General features: G+C 39.5%; 1 protein-coding gene across 6 annotated transcripts in view; it reads right to left on the bottom strand.

Annotated features, from left to right (window-relative positions):
- Window positions 1-19,333, bottom strand: part of LOC126921230 (ankyrin repeat domain-containing protein 50-like) — a 222,538-nt gene that overhangs the window by 73,973 nt on the left and 129,232 nt on the right. The window lies entirely within an intron of this gene.

Genomic DNA, 19,333 nt, shown 5'->3' with positions numbered 1-19,333 from the left:
CTAATCGAAACCGCTTCTCGACTGCTAACTACACTTAACTCGAGGTGAAAGAGAGAGAGCAGACTTTCAGCAGGTCCATCATCTGCCCTCGTTTCCTCCTTTCGCGATTCCTCCTCGGCTATTATTCTCCTAATCTCGAGGATGTAAGCGTACTTATCCTCGTAGCGTTAAAAATGTCGAAAAAGTAGAATTGAGAAATTAGAATTAGAATAGAATTAGGAAAATTTAGAATTTAGAAAAATAGAATCAGGCTGTTGCTACCTGTCAGAAAACTTTGAAAATCGTGTACTTGAAACGTGTGACGAGAAATAAGCGACGACGAGTATACTCGTCAGACACAGAGTGACGCGTGGTTGTTATAATGTTTGTTGCAATGAAATGATCGTTTTATATTCTTTACATGACGAGTATACTCGTCGGAAACAGCTAACCGGTTAAACGAAGCAGACTGCGTTCGTTTGGCTCTTGTCGATTAACGCGTTTGGCTTATTTTTTCCGTGGTTCCAAATGAGGACCGGAATGCTTCTTTTCATTATGTTTTTTGTAAATGGTTTTTCTTTAAATGAACGTTATTTTTGTAAATTAAAGGCAAAAATTCACATGCACATACGTTTTAAACGGAAGAACTTAATATACAAAAAGCAGCCGAGACATTAATGAAAGTTGCTGGCTAAAACCTCTCACAGAAAACTCCATTGTTTTGGAATAAAAATCAACATTCCCTGTTCGAGAAGCAAGGTACAAAAGACAGCAGATACTCATTTCCGTTTGTAATATCCACTCCACGAAAATCACACGATCTCTACAGGAGTGTACGTATGGAAACGTAGGTACGCGTGAATGTATTCAACAGGAGAATACGCGGTACGTTTTCGCGGTTATTAATTAAGGGGTGGCACCAGGGTGTATCCGATTCGGCAGAAAAAATAGGTCACTTCGTTCTTCTTTTAGAAACTAAAACTTGAAATTCAGCGGGCCGTGACTGCGAATGGCTGCACGCTTCGACGGAAATTGTATCGAGGGAGACAAGAGCTTTTTACGGGGGCGAAGATGAATTTAATGGAGGCTTCTCCGACCTGTTCCGCCCATCCTCCACTTCGTTCCTTCAATTTCCTACATTTTCAAGAATGCAAGAGAGTCCTAACGTAATTGCACGACCCGTAACGAGGTCGAGCGACACTCGTGCCTGTTTTCTTCCTTAATGAATACGTTTCTCGATAAATCGCACGCTTCTTTCGCGCATAATGCAAGTACTTGCTGGTTGCTGTATATATGCGTCGAAACGATCACGAAAAGCATACGGTAGATCTCGACTTCACGTATTCAGACTCTCGCGGTTTACGTTTTCTAACTTTTGAATTTTTTAGTTTCTAATTCTGATCTTCCGATTCGAGGATCGTTGAATCTTCACAATTCCCTAGTTTCAGGCAAACAGAATTCCTCTACGTTCTATTCTCCGGATTATCGAATTTCGAAATTATCCAATTGTCGAATTTTCTAGCTTCAAAGGGACTAAATTTCTTCATTTTCCAATTTCCAAACATTCCTGCTTTGCAGCGATTGAATTTTTCAATTTTCCAATTTCCAAACATTCCAGCTTCGAGGCGATTGAATTTTTCTATTTTCCAATTTCCAATTTCCAAATATTCCAACTTTGCAGCGATTGAATTTTTCTATTTTCCAATTTCCAAACATTCCAGCTTTGAGGCGATTGAATTTTCCAATTTACAACTTCCAATTTCCAAACATTCCAGCTTCGAGGCGATTGAATTTTTCAATTTTCCAATTTCCAAACATTCCAGCTTGGAGGTGATTGAATTTTTCAATTTTCCAATTTCCAATTTCCAAATATTCCAACTTTGCAGCGATTGAATTTTTCTATTTTCCAATTTCCAAACATTCCAGCTTTGAGGCGATTGAATTTTCCAATTTACAACTTCCAATTTCCAAACGTTCCAGCTTCGAGGCGATTGAATTTTTCAATTTTCCAATTTCCAAACATTCCAGCTTTGAGGCAATTGAATTTTCCAATTTTCAAACATTCCAGCTTTGAGGCGATTGAATTTTTCTATTTTCCAATTTCCAGTTTCCAAACATTCCAGCTTTGCAGCGATTGAATTTTTCTATTTTCCAATTTTCAATTTCCAAACATTCCAGCTTTGCAGCGATTGAATTTTTCTACTTTCCAATTTCCAACTTCCAATTTCTAGAACTTCCAGCTTCGAATTGATTCAATTTCCTAATTTTCCTAATTTTCCAATTTCTAAACATTCCACAGTTTTTAAATCACTGAACTTTCCAATTTCCCAATTTTCGAATTCTCAAATTAACCAACTGTTAGATCCTTCGATCTTTGAATTCTTCAAATTTCTATATTCACCGAGTTTCAAGCTTTCGCGTTATTTCGCACTTTTAATAATCCACCTTCTGAATATATTTCGAGTAAAAGGAAACTTCATTTCTGCGCCTGTACAATTATGTGATTCGCCGCACGAGTGGAAAGGGGTAACGTAAAGGTGTTTCATATCGAAAGCAAAAATGTCCAGTTCGTTCTAACGTCGGCAAATATGTAGCCTACTGTTTCAAACACGCGCGTTAATGATCTCGGGACGGCGCGCACACAGCCACACGCTTCTTTTCTTTCATCCGCTGCCAGCCAGACTATTTTATATTAAATTGCAATTTTTCCAAACTTTCTTACCCACCTTTTTCTCGCGTTATTTGCCTCGTTACAATATTCTACGTTATATCGTAAACCTTTTAAATTTTTCATTCGCCACTTTAGGTTCGTAATTTTTGCAATTTTATCCCAATGTTTAAACCGCGTTCGAGAACTATTACTTAAAAAATTTTACGTACGATAAATATTAGCTGTAGAAACGAATAATCCAGACTTTTCAAAAGGTTTATTTTACCTCGGTTTGTACCAACCATCGAATCGATTCGCCTGCTTTTTTAGCATTTTTTTCTTGGAATTCGCAAAGAATACAGCGACGGGTATGCATTTTACTATTTCCGACGATTATTTTTCTAAGATTACGTTGAAATTTCCAAATTTCAATAAATAAATTGTCGTAAAAACACACGTAGAAAATTGTTAAAAATATCGGCAAACGAATTATGAAATAATAAATATTCGAGTGTAAACGATGTCGGCAGTCTACGTAATATTTTTAAGTAGAATTTTTAAAGTATCAATTTCTGTGTGCGAGGGAACGAATCTCTTTTAGATACGACGAGACAGGTTTACGAAACAAGAAAAATGAACGAAGACGTATACGTTCATTCATAAAAGCGGTCATCAAGCTCGACAGGAACAGCGGGTTTTACGCGTCTGCAAGTCGCGTGACAATAAGACCGTCTCGTCTGTTTCTTTTTTCAGCCGCTTGATGGATTGTTACGCGAAGTGAAGTGATGTATTAGCTGCTACCACCTGATACTTTCCTTTATTTATCACGTCTCGATAAACAGAATAATACGCGCGAGTATGGCGAAACAAAATTCCACCACCTCTGATTCTCGAATCTCCGTGCTTTTCGAATTTTTCATACGTTTGAACTTTCCAACTTTTAATTTCTCAAATTGCAAAAGTAACCAAATTCACGACTTTTTCCAACTTACGAATCGTCAAACTCTCGAGTACCTGAATAACCAAACTTTCTGTCACTCAAATATCCGATACGCAAATTTGATTCCCGAACTTTCGAATTTCTCAATTGCTCGGTTCCCAAATCCTCAAACTGCCACTTTTAAATCTCCAAAATCAACAAATTTCAGCTTTCACGGGAACAAAAATACCTTCGTGAAGAAGAAACATCTTCTTCCATCACAATCAGAGACAAGGATAGCTTTCGGAATTTATTTCACGTTAAACAGAGGAAGGGGAAGAGGAAGGCGAACGATACAAACTGCAAATTGAGGCATTAGAGTGCGTAATTATTTAGCAATTTAAACAAATCTATAGGAATATCGATAAGAGAATACAAACGACTGGGCGTTGTTTGTACGAAGATTCGGATCTTTCCTGCACGTGCCATTGGAATAAGCGCGGAGATAGCCGCGTTTGTGCGCGTACTTCCGTGCTTTCGCTTATCGTCTCGATCCAAGTTTTCCATCAATGCCACTCACCCGGTTTGTTGAGTTTGTAACGTATTAATTCAAGACGTGTTCGCGTGTCATGCTTTCGTGACACAGAATCTGATAGGACATCTATTTACCTGGTCGCTTATGCGGCCGATTAAACGATCGTTGCAAGCGCTGAAAGCCAAAGAGCGTCAATTTTCCCCGCGATCGCGGATTATCGCGCTTGCACTGTGAAACCCGGCGACCTGAATCTTTGATCATTCGCTCGTTCCCTAATCGAGACGCAAACAAAATTTCTTCTCTCGCGATACAAAGTCGATATTCGTGTCTATTGGGTTGGCAACAAAGCGACTGCGGGTTTTGTCATTAGCTGGTAAAGACAAAATCCGCGATCACATAGTTGCCAACCCAATAATTTTTGCTTTTTAAAATCGGCACATTTTTTAAAGAAATGAATTCTTAGCCTTGTTCGAAGACTCGGTACATTGATTTCTCGAGAACAAAGGATCGTACCGTGAAATCCTCTTCAGACTGTTTCGCCATCGACCTAAATCACCCATTGCAGTCAACTCGCTCGAAATTTCGCAGTTCTCGCTACTCTCTTGCGAGCAGCAGTCGAGTCTCGCAGGATACAGAAAGATCTCGCGAGATGCATAAAAATTGCAGTGTCACTTCCGGCAACACAAACGAGCGTTCCTCGGCCTAAACGATAGCCTATTAATTATTTCGCGGTACAGGCTGGCGAGTTTGCCCAAGTGTGCGGCAAGTTTGCTGCCATCTTGACTCTGGCAAGAGCTTCCGGCGATTTCTGCTAACTCGGTAAATTCACCAGCCACGAGATCTTGGGCCGGCCGTGCGCGTTTCAACCACCTCGAGCAACTTTGCCGCGTTTCGTCCACCTACGAATTCTCTCTGCGACGTACATCGTCGGGCGAATCGCCTTTCGTCTCTACTTTCTCCATTATTACCCGTAGTTTCGCGCACTTTCCTAAGTTTCCGGACTTTGCGCCACGAACATCGAACGGGCTTTTCCATCTCGAAGAGTCGCGCGACTCCAACTACTCGGCAAATCACGAGATTTAGAAAATTTTTAAATCATTCGGAGAGTCAAGGAAGAAATCTGCGTTTCTTCATTTATGGGATTTTTCCTACGAAGATAATTTGTCTCGAGAAATTTCACGCTATTTTATCGATTCTTATCCTGACTGTTCGCAAGCGACTCTGCTCGAACTCGATAGTAGAAATTTCGAATTTCTACGCAACCCGATCGATCTTCCAAAATCTGATAGGATCCCGATTCCCGTAAAATTGCAGTCTACCGTGAAATCCTTTGGGACTAGTGCTGCTCGAAATGCGATAGAAATTGCGAACATCTACGAAGGGATCGTTGGAACACCCACAAAAATCAGGCTGCCGTGTAACTTCAATTTATAGGAAATTCACGAAACAGAGCCATTAACCGTTTAGCTGCTTTTCGCGAGTATACTCGTCGAGAATAAATGGCAATATTTTGCGTTACGACGAGCCCTGTTGGTAATAAAATTAAAAAATAAAACGGTCATTTCGTTACAAATTCGTTCTACGTTATAACAGTCACGAGTGCTCCGTCTTCGACGAGTATATTCGTCGTCGCTTACTTTTTGCTTCTCAAAGTTTTCAAAGAGGTTGCGACGGATAGTTGATTAACGATAAAGCTCCAAGACGACACTGATTCTCGCATCGTTGACGAAATGTCGCACAATCGATAAATTTGTTAAAATTTGTCGTTGAAAGATTCTTCGCAAAAACGGAAATAGACGACTAATATTCAAAATGACGCGCATTTAATAATTGGCCTTTTGCACGTTGTACTCGACTTCGGCGTAAATAGAACGCGAAGTTCGCAGTTTCAGTTTGACAAGGGCGGTGGCCTCAAAGTGTCATAAATAACATTTCCCACGTTCTGAACATTCGGTAAGTTAACGCAGCCTCCTACGAGCCAACCTCCAAACTAACTAACTTAATTAGCCTGCCACCGACCGACCACTTAACTTCATCAAGCTACACTGTTGATCCGCGCGTTTCTGCACGCAACTTTAGCCGAAACTGCTTCATTGTTATACCGGCCAGACTTTAGGATTATTCTACTTAATTGCAGCTCTTTGATGGCCAGTCGATAGAGCCGTCGCACATTGTCCGCTAGAAAGGCATGTTCGTCGAATATCGGCTTGAATTATCGGAATTTTTACATCAACACTTTGACTGCCACGTTGGTCATTGGTGACCGGAGCGCTCGATCTTACAATTGCAAAAATTGTATGAAAATTCACAGTTTGGGTGTTTTGAATATAACCGATAAATAGAAGATACTTTGAAATAAAAAGTGCCCCATTGAATAATTAAACATCTTTATTAGAACATCGATAAAAAAAAATGAGAACAAATCTTGCGTCTAACGGTGCACTGTGTTTGCATCCATATCATTGAGGGGCAATCTACGAATATTATTATAAACACAGCTTAGGAAATAATCGCAAATGCTGCTTTATAATCGTATAATTGAAGTTAGAAGTGTGAACATACCTTACTATTATACAGGGTGGTTGGTAACTGGTGGTACAAGCGGAAAGGGGGTGATTCTACGCGAAAAAAGAAGTCGAAAATATAGAATAAAAATTTTTCGTTTGAGGCTTTGTTTTCGAGAAAATCGACTTTGAATCTTCGCTCGGTACGCGTGCACTTTATCGCGTCTCGTTATAAAGGATCTCACTGTAGATCGTTGTCTCGATGGATATTATCGCAGTTTAAGTTTGTTTTTGCCACACATACTTCTGCTCTTTTAATTAAATTTCTATGAACATTTTCTAACGTATTCGATTGTTTTAAAATATGAAAGGCTACAATAATCTTTTCTTTCAATTGCTCGCAATCCAGATTCTATTAAATTCAAAGTCGATTTTCTCGAAAACAAAGCCTCAAACGAAAAATTTTTATTCTATATTTTCGACTTATTTTTTCGCGTAGAATCACCCCCTTTCCGCTTGTACCACCAGTTACCAACCACCCTGTATATAGAATGAGCAAATACTGTTTACTAATATCTTCTACACGTTTCAACAATACATTCTGCACGTTTTGCTTACGATGAAACAACGAACGCGAATGGTTCGTTGAAATAAACGAAGCCTTGTTATAATACGTCGCTATCAACTGTTACCAAGGCGCCACGGTGGTCACCCGCGACCACCAATAAGATAAACGGTCCATTGGGGAAGAATGTTGTTTTACATCATCAATTTATTATTATTTTGCCATTATATGCTTTGAATAATAAAAATACCCCCGTGGCGTCCTGAGCGGATCATGTGATTTCGGCGTGGCAGTCAAAATGTTAACGGGGTGTACGTAGACTTTTACGACTGACTGTATTATCATACCGTGGCAGAGGATCGCCTCCGCTTCGCAGAAACTAGAATAAAAGAAACTAAGAACGTGGAGCACGAGGATTTTAAAGAATATTCCGCGGAATATGGAAGTTTGCTGAAACGCCGAATTCGAGACGTTTAAACGAAACCTTCTTCCATTCCATAATCCTTGGATATCGGTTTTTTATTCAATAGCCGAGATTTTACCTCCGGCATTTGCATTCTTCGGCGAAGAAGATATAGTTCGCGCGAAATACACATGATGCATCGGTCCCAACACCGATCGCGACTACACTTTCACTTTGCAAAATGTAATCACGACTCGTTCCTTTGTATCTCTAACGACTTTACCATCTTTACGTTCTCTCCATATAACGCGTCGATCGCTTGCCATTTTCCTCCGACGGATTTTCCGATTATATTTATATTTCGTTTATTTTCATTTATATTGTATTTATACATTTTTGGATTATATAAAGGAAACGTTAAACACGGAATAAGATTTGTCACGCAGTAAGGTATTAGCATCGTAAATCCTGAATCACGTAGTCGTCATTTTCTTCGCGATTTTTATTCCAAATGCTCGAAAATTCTGTCGTCTCGTATATTCTCGTAGCCGAGACTCGAAAGAAACGACGCCTGTAAATTTCCCGACAATTGCTAATTTTTTAACCACCTACTTTCCCACTAGCCCGGCTGTTCTATGAATTGGCAACTAAGTGATTGCGGGTTTTGTCGATACCACTCAATGACAAAATCCGCAATCACTTAGTTGCCAGCCCAATACTACGATATGACGTTTCGTTGTAAGGTCTACACCTAACTCCATATCTAAGAAAATAAAACGCAATTCAATTAACACATAGACGAATGCTCGCGCAGATACAGAACGCGTCGTTCACGAGGAATAAAAAATTCCCTGTGACCCGTTCCAGTATTTAGAGGAAACCGTTGGGTCGCGGAAGAGGCGAGGAAGACGAGACGAGTTGCAAAAGAAGCAGGAGAAAGCTCGATCTCCAATTCCTTTTTACACGAACCAATACGAATTTCACCCTAGTTTACTTTTCAATCCACAAATATATTTCTTCGCGCGGTGCCACGTTTCCAGTGGAAAGAGCAGCTAGAGATTCATGAATGAAAAATACAGTCGCATGAATCGGTGGCTGGATCGAGCCCATGGGGAGGCTGTGCCGTGTTTCCTTTTGCCACGCGTCACCCATTTCCCTTTCGATCGATTTCCATAGTGGAAATCGCTCCACCTCGTTCGTATCGAGCACGCGGAATTTATGGCTATCGTCGAGGAGCTTCGTCGAATTCGATCGACCGATATCGTCGTTACGCTTCGACGCGCACGAGAAAATAAAAAATAAATGCCAGTACGAAGCGAAGAAATGAATTGGCCGATCGCAAAGTAATTATACCTGTTCGATAATTGTACACGTATTGATATTTAGTATACCGTGAAAAACACCAAGAAATACAAAAAACAATTTCATCGCTTAAATCTTGCGCTAGCGGCGGTTATCGCAGCATTTAGATCCACGGCGAATGGCTGGAACTCGCGCCGTGAAACGTAACGCGATTGTTACATGCAACCACAACGCGATGCGCACTCCACGCCGATTTACGCGATTACCAAACGCTACGTCCGCCGTAAGAAGCGAACGAAAAGCTTTCGAAATAGGTGGAAAGGATTTTAGTAAAAGGACCGAGTTGTCCTGCAACGAACAAGTTAACTTTTGCTTGGATTACCGGGCGAAGACGCGTTGTGTGCTTTGCCGCGAGTGTTTCGGCGCGTTAAAGACGTTGAAAGCAACGACGGAAAGCGCACGTGGAGTCTGCGAGAAGATCAAAGGGATTCGCCGGCAAGGACGTACAAAGTGGCGTCTGGAACGGAAGGTTTGACTTGTTTCGTGTTGTTTCAGCGGATCTTCGTGTATTCTCAACCGCATGAATTTTAATGCTCGCTAATATGCTACAGCGGCGAACTGAAACGAAGCAGTGGCATGTTTGTAAAAGAAAGACACTTTTCGGACAACCTAATGCTTACTACATATCCTACTGCTTTGTACTTACGATCTCGATCCCTATAACAATAACAATAACGATAACAGTAACAATAGTAATAATAAAACCAAGTAAACAAAGGTTTTTTTTTCAATTTCTTTCGCCACGGAAGGTAGAAAATCGTACAAACGTCTCGGCAACGAACGTTAATCGATACTTTCGTGAGCCACTGTACGTGAGATGTAACCCGTTCCAAGGTACAAACTGGCACGTTCGATGCTCCCAAGGAAACTATCAGCGACGTTCGTTCAAGACGACTAGGAGCCGCCGAAAAATACCTGTTTAACGGTTGCAGCCGACGGTTTCTCGCAAATTACCCCGAACCTCGGCGCAATCTCTCCTCTCGTAAGAAAACCGGGCTTTGCTGCTCGTTGCGCCATCCAGTCCAGACGAACTTTTGTAATATCGAGACAGTCGCGTCTCTCGTGCAGCCAGCTCGCCGTACAAGAGGATCGTCTCGTCTTCCGGCTGAAAGCGCGCCGCGTACTTTCGTCTACCTCAACCGTGGTCCGATGGAAAACAAAGCGAACGTTCGACGCAGCGCGCAAGATGAACGAAAAGCGAAATAGTCGTCGGATTTTCATCTTACTGTTGAATCAATTTACTGTTAATACTGTCGATCATCATGCGAGTAATACGAACGTAAACAGTAATTTTTAAAGAGTCGAAGATCGTTTGTACATCGGAGAAATCTAATCGCTCGAAGATTAACTCGCGTATTTGCTACACGTTCTCGTTTGTTAATTCTTGCTTAACCAAGTGTTTGTGGCGTATTAAATGCGGAGAATTCGAGCAGAGATACGCGCAATTTTTATTTCCGATTTGAATGTTCCTTTGTTTCGTTGAAGAGAACTTTGAAAAAAGGAAAAAAAAGACTCAAACCACTTTGGAATTTTAATTGTTCCGTGTCAAGAGAGTACAAGCGTATAGCATTGCTTTATATGTTTCTGCTACAAGTTGCTGCACTGGATGCTCTGTATTTCTTTATTTTTCTTGGTGAGATCGATCGATTTTCAACGACGGTTGGTTCAAGAAAATTTGTAAAGTTTCACAGGGAAATTCGCTTCTTGTTAAATTGCCGATTTCAAGGGAAATCCACATTGCACGCACTTTTATCCGTGTCTGTCTCGTATCCTCGTTCGAATGCCGCAGCGTCCCGGCGAATCGGCAAATTTCATGTCCGACGAGAGCCAAAATTTCCGAATTTCAACGACGAGCAGATGCGCGACTCGCGGGATGGAGATAATACGACGCTGAAATGAAAATCGGCAAGAGTTTGGGAATTTTATTATACATAGGGGTAGAATCGCTATACCGTGAATTCATAAAGGATTTTCTCTTCCTTCGTGGAAATATTCTTTGGCAATTTTTATAGACACATTTCTCAGATAAGAACTTTACGATTTATTTAGTTATGAGAAATTTATTGGCGGCATTTTGTTATGCGATGAAATTGCTATATCGCGGGCTTTTCCTTTTTTTATGGACAGGCTCGTCGAGGTAGATAATTTTTCACAATTTCCACCGGAGCTTGTCGAAACGTTAGTTTCTAAAACAGCTCTAAATGTTTCGATTTTGTGCATTCGATACGTTTACGTAAAATTTCAACTTGGTAGAAGCATCGCCTGGAATATTCCGACCGAACGAACCTAACGTTTTACACTGGAACTACCGATGGTTAACACAAAGCTATTTCTAGCAAAACCAGTGAAAATGACTGGTCTTTAAAAAATACCTAATAATAGAATATTTTTATATTTATCGATTTATTGCTTTCTCACAGAAGCAATTCCATGTTATGTAGTAGATTTTTGGTATTATTAATCCATCTGGGATCCCTAACGAGGGTTGACACATTTATAAAATTGTAGAACCAGTCGTTTTCACTGCTGTGGTATTTCTAGTGTTAGCATCTGGCGATCCAGCGATCGACCCGGAATTTTCCTGATAACCGATATCGTCATATCGAATGATACGCGGTAAAAATTTGAAAAACGTGTGGCAAGTTGTAGAAAACGAGGAAACTGGTTAATCGGGGTTCGATAAACAAATTGCAGCACCCTTTTACACTTTGACAAGTACCAGTCATTTTCACTGGTATTGGTATAAGTAGCCTTGCTACGAAATTATTTTCAGTTTGAATACATGAAAAAGGAAAATAAAATTCGTCATATTATTCTTTTAATTATCGTTGCGAAAGTCATTACATCATCGCAGAAAAAAATATAATACAAAGTAGGAATTTTAAAATAAAATTGTAAAACCAGTCGATTTGACTGGTGTGGTAGTTCTATTGTTAATCGAACATCGTAGAAGAATTAACGAATCGTTGGATTTCGTCCTTTCTCCTTCTCGCCAGTCACAAGAATCAACGAACAACGCACTTGTTGCCGAAAGAACCGAACAATAACAATAATTATCGCACCTAAAAGAAGATAGCGAATGCGAATAAAAATAAATTTACATCTAAAAATACAAGCACGAACGAATGAACTTAACTTTCGCCTAATCCAAGTATCCTCGACGCGCTATCTGCTCGATTGGAATCTCGAATATCCTTGGCGATCGATCGTTTGCCAGTTGCTGTCCGCCAACGTAACAGATCCAGCGCTAGATAAGTCAGTCACTCGAACCAGGTCAGCGAATTCCATCGGTGACGGAAGCGTGTCTCTGACGAGAATGATCAATGCGATCAGCCGGTTAGCAGCTGACGTAACGATTTCAACGAACGTGACCATCCGGTAGATGGAGGATTTCGTCCGTGAAAAACCGTAAGCGAACCAGTCTGCGTTGATAACTGTACTCTGTGGCGGATGCATCGTGAAATCGAGTTTCCAAGGGGTCACCGAATTATCCTTACAAACGTGTTCCACTACGCGTGGCCACGATGCACGCTAACCTTTCGGTATTCCGGTAAAACTCGCTTAATGCCAGCTACACACGCGGGTTATAAGGTCTCGCGATGTTAAGGTAATGCGATTACCAGCGTACTAAGTTTGATTACATGGGAGCAGAGAAGCTCGATCGACTCTTCTCAGAAGATTAAAGTTCTTCTGCGATATCGAGGCGCGATTGTATTAATTAGCTTGTCTCAAAAGTCTTCTTCCTTTTTCTAAGAAAACGACAACCATATTTTCCTTTATGATCGTAATTATAATAATTCACAATTATTCGTTTACGTTAATTAAAAATTCGCAGCTGTGTCCCACGTTAAGAAAGTGCCATGCAATTATAATTATACATAGAATATTATTGCAATAATAATAATAATAATATTTTTCTTTTCAAAGGTACAGCATAGAGTTCAAATATCGAAGTAACGCAGAACGCAACTGTGCGAAATATTTTTCACCCGCCGTTTCCCCCATCCAGGATCGATCAACGTGGTAACAAAATTTTTTCGCCGCAGCTCCGAGCGGTCCTCCCACGTGTCCAGGTAATCAACCTTCCGCCGTTCTACGCGTCGTACCGGTTCTCTAATTGGAAAACAAGGGAACCGTGGTTTCTATCCGTGTTCGAGCACGGACATCGCCTCTCTACGACCGATCTGCTCCTCCCCGGCTACGCTCGTACCCTGCTACAGACAAAGGTAGGCGTTGCGCGTGCACGTTGGTTCAGGAACGCTCTCTGCTCCTCCCTACATTTCACCAACAACCCTGAACACATTCCACGATGTAGACAAAGGCGAGCATTAACGTTCGAAACCTTGGCTGAAACACGCGTACACGCATAACGTTCATCGTAATACGCGTGCTGCGTACGCACACGTCTGCGTCACAGGGGAATATGGTTTAACTATTTCAGGGTACAAACCACGTATTTTCCGATGTTTCCGCGACGATTTTTCACAGACGTAACACGTCAATTAAATCTCGAGGTAATTTTGCGAAAAAGAGAAAAGGGGAGGAAGATACACTGTCGATCGGTCGACGGAATTTCCAAGTTTTCTGTTTCTTGGTTTTTGTGGAGACGCGTTTCGATATTCGGTCGTCGGTGCGCCAATCTTTTCACATTGCTGCGCGCTATTCCACTATCTTTAACTCTACTCAAACGAGATAAATATCGCTCGCCGCGTAGAATGGGAAGCACCAAGCAGCTTCCACGAAATGCTGAAACTTCTATTCCGAGATTGTCAGTTCGTCGTCGACATCCAAAGACATGGCATTTTCTTTATTTTCTACAGGCTACGAAATTATTTAGCTCGAGAAGGTATGCTTATGCTCGAATTAAAATTGACGTTAATCGTTCGATGATCAAGTTGCAGATTACCAACTTCTGCCTTTTACATCGAACAAAGGCAATTAGCTATCGCTGGCGACTTAGCAATCGCTAAAATTCGCTTCTCGCGTGTCGAAGAGTTAAGAGCGACGGTGTGCGTATGGGAGAAACGAACTTTGCTGGTTGGTCACGTGGCGCGTAAGTACGAACGTCCTTTCTCGCGGTCGATCGACGCCTTTATTTCGACGTAAAAGTGGTTGATCGTTCGCTTAGATCAGCGGTTACTTGATTACGTCGATGATGTTAGGAATTTAGCGCGGTTGTTTGGTTGGAATTGGAATTAAAAGCGAAAGTAAACTGAACACAGAGCTTAAGTGGAATTCAAACCTTTCCCTTTCCACTTTGCTATCGAATTTTCATTTCTCTCTCAACTTTAACCCACTGGCCGTTGATCGATTGTACTCGATGGAGATCGCGCGATATGACATGACCAAAGAACTTAACAATCAGCCATCTCGACTAGTTTCGGTAAGTCTAGCCGTTAGTCCAGTTTATTAATCATCAGACGTATGAAGCTGCAATTTGCAATTCAATTATCCGCGTTATCGGCCAGTTCCTTTGTAAATTTAGCATCGTCGAAACACCAGGCTATCTACCGCGCGTTTATGACCATTTACCGTTACACCGATGAATTTCCAATGACGAACGAGCCAAGCGTTTAACGCTACGACGAATTTATCCGCGAGAAAACGCATTTTCACCGCGGCCAATAAATCATCCAGCCGTGATACGGCAACGAAGAGACGCATACTCGCGCACCAACTTGCGACTACGACACGGACAGCACCGGCGACTGTGTTGTTCGCGGAGGCCCATCAGGCGATCGCGCACCACATTGTCCACACGCGTTTCAGCAAAGGCGTGTAGCAACTTCGCTCTATTCGCCAAACGCGCTTTTCTTTTTTCGTGTCTATCGCTCAACATCGGATCGATGGTTGGCGCGGATCGTCGATTATTCGATCGGCGAGGTTGAGACGAAACGGTGGTTGAAAACTCTGATACTGAGAATGCTGACGCGTTTATGGGAAATTAATTTCCACTTATTATCGTTTTTCCGATACGTAGGATGAATTAACGACGTACTTTCGCGTGGAAGCTTTTCGAAATGAAATTTGGTAGAAACAGATAGATTGTGATTTGAATTGGAGAAAATCTGATCGTTTTATTGTTTTTCATCTTTGTTATATAGCGTCATTTTTGGACGATTTCCGACGATTTACCCGATATTTAATCGTTACTATTTCGCGTGATAATACGAAAGGAATTTCGTTTCTCGCAGTTGGAAGACTCGACAGATTTTCATTTCATTCCGGTTAAGAAGCTTTTTGAAACTACGTTTAGTGTGAGCAACACGCTAAACAATCTCCGCGTTATCAAAGTGTTATTACGCGGAATTGTGAGTTTGCGTGAACGCTTGAGATTTAGTCGTAACGAGTTGAACAATTTTTCGTTGTGTACTTTCACATCGTAGTTGTTGATTTAATATTCTAAATAGAGTTCCATTTATTTTGATACCCCGAATAAAACTGTAGCAGCTTAAACGGAGGTCGAGTAATATCTTAAAAAGAAATTACTTCCTATACGATCTACGCTAAAAATAGAACACAACGATGGGTTAATAATTAAGATCCTTTAACAATAAATACATGTACAACTACAGAATCAGTACAGCTACGTAGCATATTTTGTTTTGAAAGGAACGCGGAGTAAAGAAAAAGTAAATAAAAGAGTAAATAAAAGAGAAAAGAGCAAGGTAGAGAGAGAAAGATGTGGTAAAGAAGATAAATGGTCTGCTAGGGATCAGTGTATACTACTGTAGTAGCGACAGACTACTATACAGCGGTTTTCAGCTAGCGATAGGTTCCCAGCGCACAATTCTCTCCTTTACCATAAATGTACTTCTAAATCTTGCAATATAATAAATTTTTGTTATTTGAGGAATTAAATAGATCTTTGTTAACGTCCCGACGATTTGCCATTTATCATGTAAATTACGTGAAACATGGGAAGCGAACTAGAATACTTAAAAATCGAATAGGACCAGTTAAAATCTTCCAAGTTTCTTGCCCATTCAAAATTATCTACTAATTATTATTTAATCTGGAATTTCTCTTGATCACACAATGAAAATTTTCAACGCTGTTGCCGATATTTAAGATTCTCAACATTAGAATCGTCTCATCTCTAAGTGATCCTCTAGAGATCGACAAACAGGGCGCACTAAGCCATTGTTTCGCGTTATAACTCTGTTATCGGTTATAGAAAAATATGAAATGGAAAAATTATTAGTTACACAGGAAAAAGAAGAAAGAAGAGAGTAAAATCTTTATTGGAGATGGTCGAACGCTGCATGGCAATTTCGTAATCGTCTACGTTGATGTATTTGTGCTCGTAACGAAAACACATTCGTTATTTAAAAAGTAGCGTAGCAATCGACAAGCATTGTCTGAAACGTTCGTTGCAGCGTACAATAAAATCATTATTCTTTATGAATTATTATTAAAAAAATTTTTTCAATCATCCCGACAACTAATAATTTTTGTACCACTGTGCCCCGATATCTTTTTACGTAGAAAGTCGAGAGGAATTTATAAAAGAAAAAGTGTGCACCATTGCTCTCCTAAAAACAAAGGGACGATTTCCTGGACGCGATATTTAATAGTTCTATGCCCCGCTCTTTCAAACATTCATCTGTCTCCTTCGACATTTTTCTGTAACTGCACCAGTGACAGAGTTATAAGCTGAAACGATCGCCTGGTCCATTCTGCAGATTGTCACTTGTATACGATACAACGATTAAACTCTTAAATATCGACGACGATATTGACTGCAATATCGACGATAATATCGATCGTCTGAACGTATTTTCAGCATAGTCTTTCAACGTAAAATATTTGCCGAATGTGCGTCTGCCGCTTTAGTTCGCCTTTAACAAACTTTAAGAACGAGATAATCGCGTATGAGGTAGTGTGAGGCGCGTGTAATTACGAGATGTCCGAGGGAGAGCATACGCGTCGCGTCGTTTATACATATTTCGTTCCTTCTAATATCCTAGAGGCAGAAGACCGAGTTTTCCCGGGGCTTGGTCCCTTCCTTTGTTTCGCCAGAGAATTTTCTGAATGCAGCGGCTGCTGCGTTTATCGCCGACGAAATTGAAGTTTACCGTGCAAAGGCAGTTGTATCACTTTTCGCACAATTTCCAGCAAACGCTTTGTGTAATTACACGCTCTCCTTCCATTCTGCCCCCTTCTTCTGCCACCCCCTTCGCCTTGTGCTTCGACAACTTCATTAATTAAACAGTGTTCAGGGACAACCAGCGACATCAGCAGCTTCGTCGTTGTCGTTCGTTTCGCTGATGGAAATCTGGCTAACTTAACGAATGAAATTGGACAAAGCGAGAAGTCTTTTATCGCCCGCGATATCTTTTGTGGCCGTACGTCTATCTTTTTAGTCCTTTTACGATTGCTTGAAACACGCGAACGTGGTAGGAAGGAAATATCCAGTTTCCTCTTTTTTTCTTTTTCTTTTCGTACAATTTGACGCTAAAACCACTGGCCACGGTATAAAACATTATTCAAATCATTTAAATCCTCAGAAATTCACTGTTATAAATTGAGGACAGGATTGGAACATTTTGGTAACTCGGTGTACGTAATGCAATGATTCCATCAATTCTTTGTTGCTCTTCGTTCGGATTTCACTATCTATGGGCTTGCATAAATGTATGAGCTATGTATATATGGGCTGTATGCATTAAATTCTTACAAATGCACTAGTAATTATACAGCACACAAATTGAGGATTGGTACATTTTGCAACTGAATATATTTAATGGAGTGCTCCTATTTATTTCTTAATATTGTTTTTACTTCGTATTTTACAATGACACAAATATACGATCTATGTATGTGGTCTATATGGAATTACATTCTCATAACTGTATTATTGTAAATGGAGGATACTATAGGATTAGGAATTTTATAATTCAATATGTTTAATGGAATGCTTCTATTTATTTCTTAATATTGTTTTTACTTCGTATTTTACAATGTATAGATTGACACAAATATACGAACTATGTATATGGTCTATACATGGAGTTAAATTTTCATAACTGTATTATTGTAAATGGAGGATACTATAGGATTAGGAATTTTATAATTCAATATGTTTAATGGAATGCTTCTATTTATTTCTTAATATTGTTTTTACTTCGTATTTTACAATGTATAGATTGACACAAATATACGAACTATGTATATGGTCTATACATAGAGTTAAATTTTCTTAACTGTATTATTGTAAATGGAGGATACTTATAGGATTAGGAATTTTATAATTCAATATGTTTAATGAAATGCTTCTATTTATTTCTTAACATTGCTTATACTTCGTATTTTGCAACATATAGACTGACACAAATATATGAACTATGTATATAGTCTATACATAGAGTTAAATTTTCTTAACTGTATTATTGTAAATGGAGGATACTATAGGATTAGGAATTTTACAATTCAATATGTTTAATGAAATGCTTCTATTTGTTTCTTAAAATTGCTTATACTTTGTATTTTGCAACATATAGATTGACACAAATATACGAACTATGTATATGGTCTATACATAGAGTTAAATTTTCATAACTGTATTATTGTAAATGGAGGATACTATAGGATTAGGAATTTTACAATTCAATATGTTTAATGAAATGCTTCTATTTGTTTCTTAAAATTGCTTATACTTTGTATTTTGCAACATATAGATTGACACAAATATACGAACTATGTATATGGTCTATACATAGAGTTAAATTTTCATAACTGTATTATTGTAAATGGAGGATACTATAGGATTAGGAATTTTATAATTCAATATGTTTAATGAAATGCTTCTATTTGTTTCTTAACATTGATTTTACTTCGTGTTTTACAACGTACAGACTGACATGAACGTATGGGCTGTATGTAGTTAAATCTTCGTAACTGTATTATTATAAATTGAAGATACGACTAGACATTTTGTAATTCAATATGTTTAATGGAATGCTTCTGTCAGTTTTTCAATATTGCTTTTACTTTAATCTTTACGTATAGATTGGCACGACCATATGAACTATGGATACGAACGTTCTGTTATACAATGGTGGGTAACGAGCTTACTAAAATTGAATTTCTGCAAAAGGTACTCTGTTAGGTAATCTTCCTTCGCATGCTATGTTCAATAACAGTGATACACGGTAACGTAAGCGTTTACAAGTAAAGAGGCGATATAGCCAAAGAATCGATATGTTTCTATGCTACCGTAGCTATCTGTAAGCTCAGTTTTCCATTTTTGTTCTACGTTTATAAACTACGTAAAGTCAAGTCCAATGAAAATGATATAAAACAAGTTTTGGCCATGCTATATAATAAAAGAATAAAAGTAAATAGAAAACAAAAAATAGTTTCTTCTTACAGCGCTTGGTTTTCGTGAAAATCCAGATCGAACATTTTGCTAAG

This window comes from Bombus affinis, chromosome 10, assembly GCF_024516045.1.
Source record: "Bombus affinis isolate iyBomAffi1 chromosome 10, iyBomAffi1.2, whole genome shotgun sequence".
Taxonomy (NCBI): domain Eukaryota; kingdom Metazoa; phylum Arthropoda; class Insecta; order Hymenoptera; family Apidae; genus Bombus; species Bombus affinis.
This window is presented reverse-complemented; position numbering and strand designations above follow the sequence as displayed.